Below are 6,000 nucleotides of genomic sequence, written 5' to 3' on the forward strand. Positions count from 1 at the left end.
GTATAACTACCCCACAAGTGACCCCATTTTGGAAAGAAGACACCCCAAGGTATTCGCTGATGGGCATAGTGAGTTCATGGAAGTTTTTATTTTTTGTCACAAGTTAGTGGAATATGAGACTTTGTATGAAAAAATAAAATAAAAAAAAAATCATAATTTTCCACTAACTTGTGACAAAAAATAAAAAATTCTAGGAACTCGCCATGCCCCTCACGGAATACCTTGGGGTGTCTTCTTTCCAAAATGGGGTCACTTGTGGGGTAGTTATACTGCCCTGGCATTTTCCAGGGGCCCTAATGTGTGGTAAGTAGGTAAATGACCTGTGAAATCCTAAAGGTGCTCTTTGGAATATGGGCCCCTTTGCCCACCTAGGCTGCAAAAAAGTGTCACACATGTGGTATCTCCGTATTCAGGAGAAGTTGGGGAATGTGTTTTGGGGTGTCATTTTACATATACCCTTGCTGGGTGAGAGAAATATCTTGGCAAAAGACAACTTTTCCCATTTTTTTATACAAAGTTGGCATTTGACCAAGATATTTATCTCACCCAGCATGGGTATATGTAAAATGACACCCCAAAACACATTCCCCAACTTCTCCTGAGTACGGTGATACCAGATGTGTGACACTTTTTTGCAGCCTAGATGCGCAAAGGTGCCCAAATTCCTTTTAGGAGGGCATTTTTAGACATTTGGATACCAGACTTCTTCTCACGCTTTGGGGCCCCTAGAATGCCAGGGCAGTATAAATACCCCACATGTGACCCCATTTTGGAAAGAAGACACCCCAAGGTATTCAATGAGGGGCATGGCGAGTTCATAGAATTTTTTTTTTTTTGGCACAAGTTAGCGGAAATTGATATTTTTAATTTTTTTCTCACAAAGTCTCCCGTTCCGCTAACTTGGGACAAAAATTTCAATCTTTCATGGACTCAATATGCCCCTCACGGAATACCTGGGGGTGTCTTATTTCCGAAATGGGGTCACATGTGGGGTATTTATACTGCCCTGGCATTCTAGGGGCCCTAAAGCGTGAGAAGAAGTCTGGAATATAAATGTCTAAAAAATTTTACGCATTTGGATTCCGTGAGGGGTATGGTGACTTCATGTGAGATTTTATTTTTTGACACAAGTTAGTGGAATATGAGACTTTGTAAGAAAAAAAAAAATAATTCTGCTAACTTGGGCCAAAAAAATGTCTGAATAGAGCCTTACAGGGGGGTGATCAATGACAGGGGGGTGATCAGGGAGTCTATATGGGGTGATCACCACAGTCATTGATCACCCCCCTGTAAGGCTTCATTCAGACTTCCGGATGCGTTTTGCGGATCCGATCCATCTATCAGTGGATCCGTAAAAATCATGCGGACGTCTGAATGGAGCTTTACAGGGGGTTGATCAATGACAGGGGGGTAATCAATGACAGGGGGGTGATCAGGGAGTCTATATGGGGTGATCAGGGGTGATCAGGGGCTAATAAGGGGTTAATAAGTGACGGGGGGGTGTAGTGTAGTGTAGTGGTGCTTGGTGCTACTTTACTGAGCTACCTGTGTCCTCTGGTGGTCGATCCAAACAAAGGGGACCACCAGAGGACCAGGTAGCAGGTATATTAGACGCTGTTATCAAAACAGCGTCTAATATACCTGTTAGGGGTTAAAAAAAACACATCTCCAGCCTGCCAGCGAACGATCACCGCTGGCAGGCTGGAGATCCACTCGCTTACCTTCCGTTCCTGTGAGCGCGCGCGCCTGTGTGCGCGCGTTCACAGGAAGTCTCGCGTCTCGCGAGATGACGCATATATGCGTGACTCTGCGCAGCGCTGCCACCTCCGGAACGCGATCCTGCGTTAGGCGGTCCGGAGGTGGTTAAACTTATCAAACAATCGCCAGGCCGTCTTGTATGCCTTTTGTGTGTTGCTGGACAACGACTTGGACATGAGGCTCTTGGCCATCTCTAGAAATGGAGCTACTCCATCAGCAACTGGCGATAAAGTGGAGCTGGTGTTTGTGAGCGGTCTGCCTCCGGGAAAACCTGAAAGAAGAGGGGAAAATTAAAGCGGGATAGTGCATTGGCTGCGACATTGCGTAGTCCACTAATGTGTGAGCAAATGAAATTGAAGTTAAAGTGCAATGATAGCCACACGAGCTTCTGCACGAAAGCCATTATGTGCCTGGAACCTGACCTCCCCTTCATCAGAATGTCAGCGAGTGCCTGATTGTCGGTTAGAAATAAGACCGTCTGGTTTCTCCACTGTTCACCCCATATCACTGCTGCTCCTACTATGCGATAGATTTCGAACAGTGAGGAGCTCCTGGAAAACCCAGTTATACTGGTAATTTCTGCTGGCCATGGTTCACTAAACCAATGGGTGCCATGTATGTCTGCGAAGCCGGCAGTGGGAGAGGCGTCTGTATGGACTACTGGCGAATGATTGGATGCCACTGGAATATACAAGGAGACTTCATTCCACTGGGAGAGGAAGTAGTCCCACATCAGTAAATCAGAAATGGCATTCTGATCCAGGTGAACTGGGCTATCTTGGCATGGTGCTTGAGGAAGGAGAACCAGCAGTCTTGAAATAAATGATCTGCCCTGCGTAATGATCCGCATGGCAAAATTCAGCATGCAGAAGTGACTGAAGATCTGCCTTGGTGGTGACCCTCACTTGGGCTAGCCTGTGAAGGACTGCCTTGATTCTGGCCAACTTGTCCTGTGGAAGACTGGCTTGCATGTCTACTGTGTCTAGGTGTATGCCTAGAAATGTGATCCCTGTGCTAGGGCTGCAGCACGCCAGACCTGCAGGGTATAGCGACAGTGAGGTCACGGTATGGGCAATCGAGGGTTACTCACTTTTCTGAGGAGAACCCTGGGCAGGCATGCGGCAGTGAAGGAGAGGTAGACACTAGTTCCTCTGGGGCACACTCTGTATGTAGACACTAGTTCCTCTGGGGCACACTCTGTATGTAGAGACCTGGCCTGATGTTGGGTGAGGTGCCCTGGATGTTGCAGGTGTTTAGAGTGCCTGAAGCAAGGTCCCTTTAAGATTCGTGATGCCAGTGCCTGTAACGGTGGCACACCGATTTGTAGGAGTAGTAAATGAGTATTGGTGAACTAAACGTTGCTTTACTTGGTGGAAAAACAGTCCAACTTGCGCAGTTACAGTTGATAATGATAATGCAGTCCCTTGAACAATACTCCACAAGCAGGTTTTCTTTCATATAATGGCAAGTATTAATCATGCAAGATACTTGGAGGGCAAACAGTTAATGCTTTGCAGTGCAATGCTGCTCTATCCCCTTCAGCTATTCTAGCTGGCTGGATCCCAAGGCCCGGATGCCTAATTGCTGGCTTAAATCCTTGGTATATATAATCTTCCTCCAGTATTGGCACTTGCTTTACTTTATAGAACCTCTGCCCATCAGGGTACTTATCTGACTTGTATTATCCGTGCTTGGTAGGGAAGCTGCAGGTTTCTCCCAGGAGGTCCATTCCTACTACTGGGGTAATCTTCTGAGCTAACTAAGGCTCACTTGATCTTCAGGCAGGGTAGAGTTCTTCACTAGCCTCCTGGTCGTAGCTAGCAGCCAGGGCTATCAAGCTGCATGTCAGGAGGAGGCTCTCAGCATATCTTTGGCTGGTGCCTTCTTACTTCTGTCTCCACAGACTCCTGACTATGATCTAACTCCTCCCTGTCTGGGCCTGGACATTTATACTAGGGGCTCCCTATCTCCCTCTAGCGTCTAGGATGCCTATCTACACCCTAATAGGCCTGCTATGCAGAATACAGGGGAAGCATTGCATGTAAAAACACATAGAAAAATACATTAAATACATAATCAAATATAAGATCACTGTCCCTTGTGAGTAGAAGTAACACCTGAACCAATTGACCCTTGTGTAGTGCCCACGCCTACCTAGTGGGACACTACAGGGCCTTCGACCTTGTGTGGGGCCAATGGAACTTTGAGGTCTTCAAATGCCGTACACAGGACCTGTAAATCTTGAGGCTCTTGATTTGGGGATTCTAATAGGAGAAAGTCGTCCAGGTAATGGATAACATGATTTACCCTGAAGGTATTGGACAAGACCCAATGCAGAGCGCTGGCAAACTGGTCAAATAACCAGGGGCTGGACTTGGACCCGAAGGTCAATTTGTTCGCAAAATAATAAGAGCCCTGCCATTTAATGCCGTGCCACTGCCATAACTCTGGTTGGATGGGCAGTAACTTGAATGCGTCAGTAATATCTGCTATTGACAACCAAGTACCCTTCCCCAATTTTATTATGACCTGGATGCGTATCTCATGGAGAATTCCTCTGAAGGAATTAACGAGTTCAAGCTTGGTGTTTGTAATGAATGTGGGGTCGACAAGTCATAAATTAACCGTTTTTTATTATTGAACTTCCCAGTCACAATGCCTACTGGATTGACCCTCCAGCATGCAAAGGGAGGTTGGCTGAAGGGACCTATCAAATAACCCCTGTCTAATTAGGTGCTGATTAGTTGTGTTACCGCCTCTGGTTCTCTAGCTGCTGACTGCAAATTCCCGCACTCGAATGTGGTCTGTGGGAGGGCGAGAAGACCAGTGTGGTAGCCGTAGATCAAACCATTGATGACGAACTGCACCCACTCTGGGTCTGGATAGGCAGACAAGAACTGAGCGAGCAGCTCCACGTTAACCACGCTTAGTCATGCCGGGCCATTTTTCTGAGGGCATGCTACGCGTGGATGGGCTCTGAAACAGATAGCACATAGGTGTAGTAACCTACACTGACTATAATGACAAGCTGCGTAATTATAGTTATTGCATATCTGGCTCTTCCCTAGGTATTTAATGGGACACCCTAATTTATCGACCCCGAATGATGACTTGTTACTAGACGGACCTGGGGCTGAACTAGGCTGAACTGATTCTGTCGTGTTACCCGTATTAGAACACCAACCTGCCGTGTAGGAATAAGAATTGCAGACTGTGCAGGTCGGAGATTTCAGCCCTGCAAAATGGCGACAAAACAACTCAGTGTCTATGTTAGACCAATCCAGGATATGTTGGCACTGTGTCAGGGCGGCTGCCGCTTTAGCCGAGAATGAGCGATGGTAATACTTATAACTAGGGATGAGCGAACCCGAACTGTATAGTTCGGGTTCGTACCGAATTTTGGGGTGTCCGTGACACGGACCCGAACCCGAACATTTTCGTAAAAGTCCGGGTTCGGTGTTCGGCGCTTTCTTGGCGCTTTTTGAAAGGCTGCAAAGCAGCCAATCAACAAGCATCATACTACTTGCCCCAAGAGGCCATCACAGCCATGCCTACTATTGGCATGGCGTGAGTGGCCAGTGCAGCATGTGACCCAGCCTCTATATAAGCTTGGGTCACGTAGCGCCGCACGTCACTCTGCTGATACAAGTGTAGGGAGAGGTTGCAGCTGCGACGTTAGGGCGAGATTAGGCAGATTAACTCCTCCAAAAGACTTCATTCAGTGATCGATCTACAGCTGTGGATCATTGAACTGCTGCTATTCAATTGCTCACTGTTTTTAGGCTGCCCAGAGCGTTTTTCAGTCACTTTTTTCTGGGGTGATCGGCGGCCATTTTGTGGCTTGTGGTGCGCCAGCACAAGCTGCCACCAAGTACATTTAACCATCAATAGTGTGGTTATTTTTTGCTATATCCTACATCAGGGTCAAGCTTTCATCAAGTGCATTTAACCATCAATAGTGTGGTTATTTTTTGGCCATATACTACATCAGGGGCAAGCTGAGCCTGTCACCCAAGTGCATTTAACCATCAATAGTGTGGTTATTTTTTGCTATATCTTACATCAGGGTCAAGCTTTCATCAAGTGCATTTAACCATCAATAGTGTGGTTAGTGTGGTTATACTACATCAGGGGCAAATTGAGCCTGTCACCCAGCGCCTAAAAAATAGGCCTCACATTTATATTCATCCAAATCTGTACTGTTTTAGCTGGTCAAGTTATTTTTAGTGACCGTAAAAGCAC

This window comes from Bufo bufo, chromosome 4, assembly GCF_905171765.1.
Source record: "Bufo bufo chromosome 4, aBufBuf1.1, whole genome shotgun sequence".
In the NCBI taxonomy this organism is placed as follows: domain Eukaryota; kingdom Metazoa; phylum Chordata; class Amphibia; order Anura; family Bufonidae; genus Bufo; species Bufo bufo.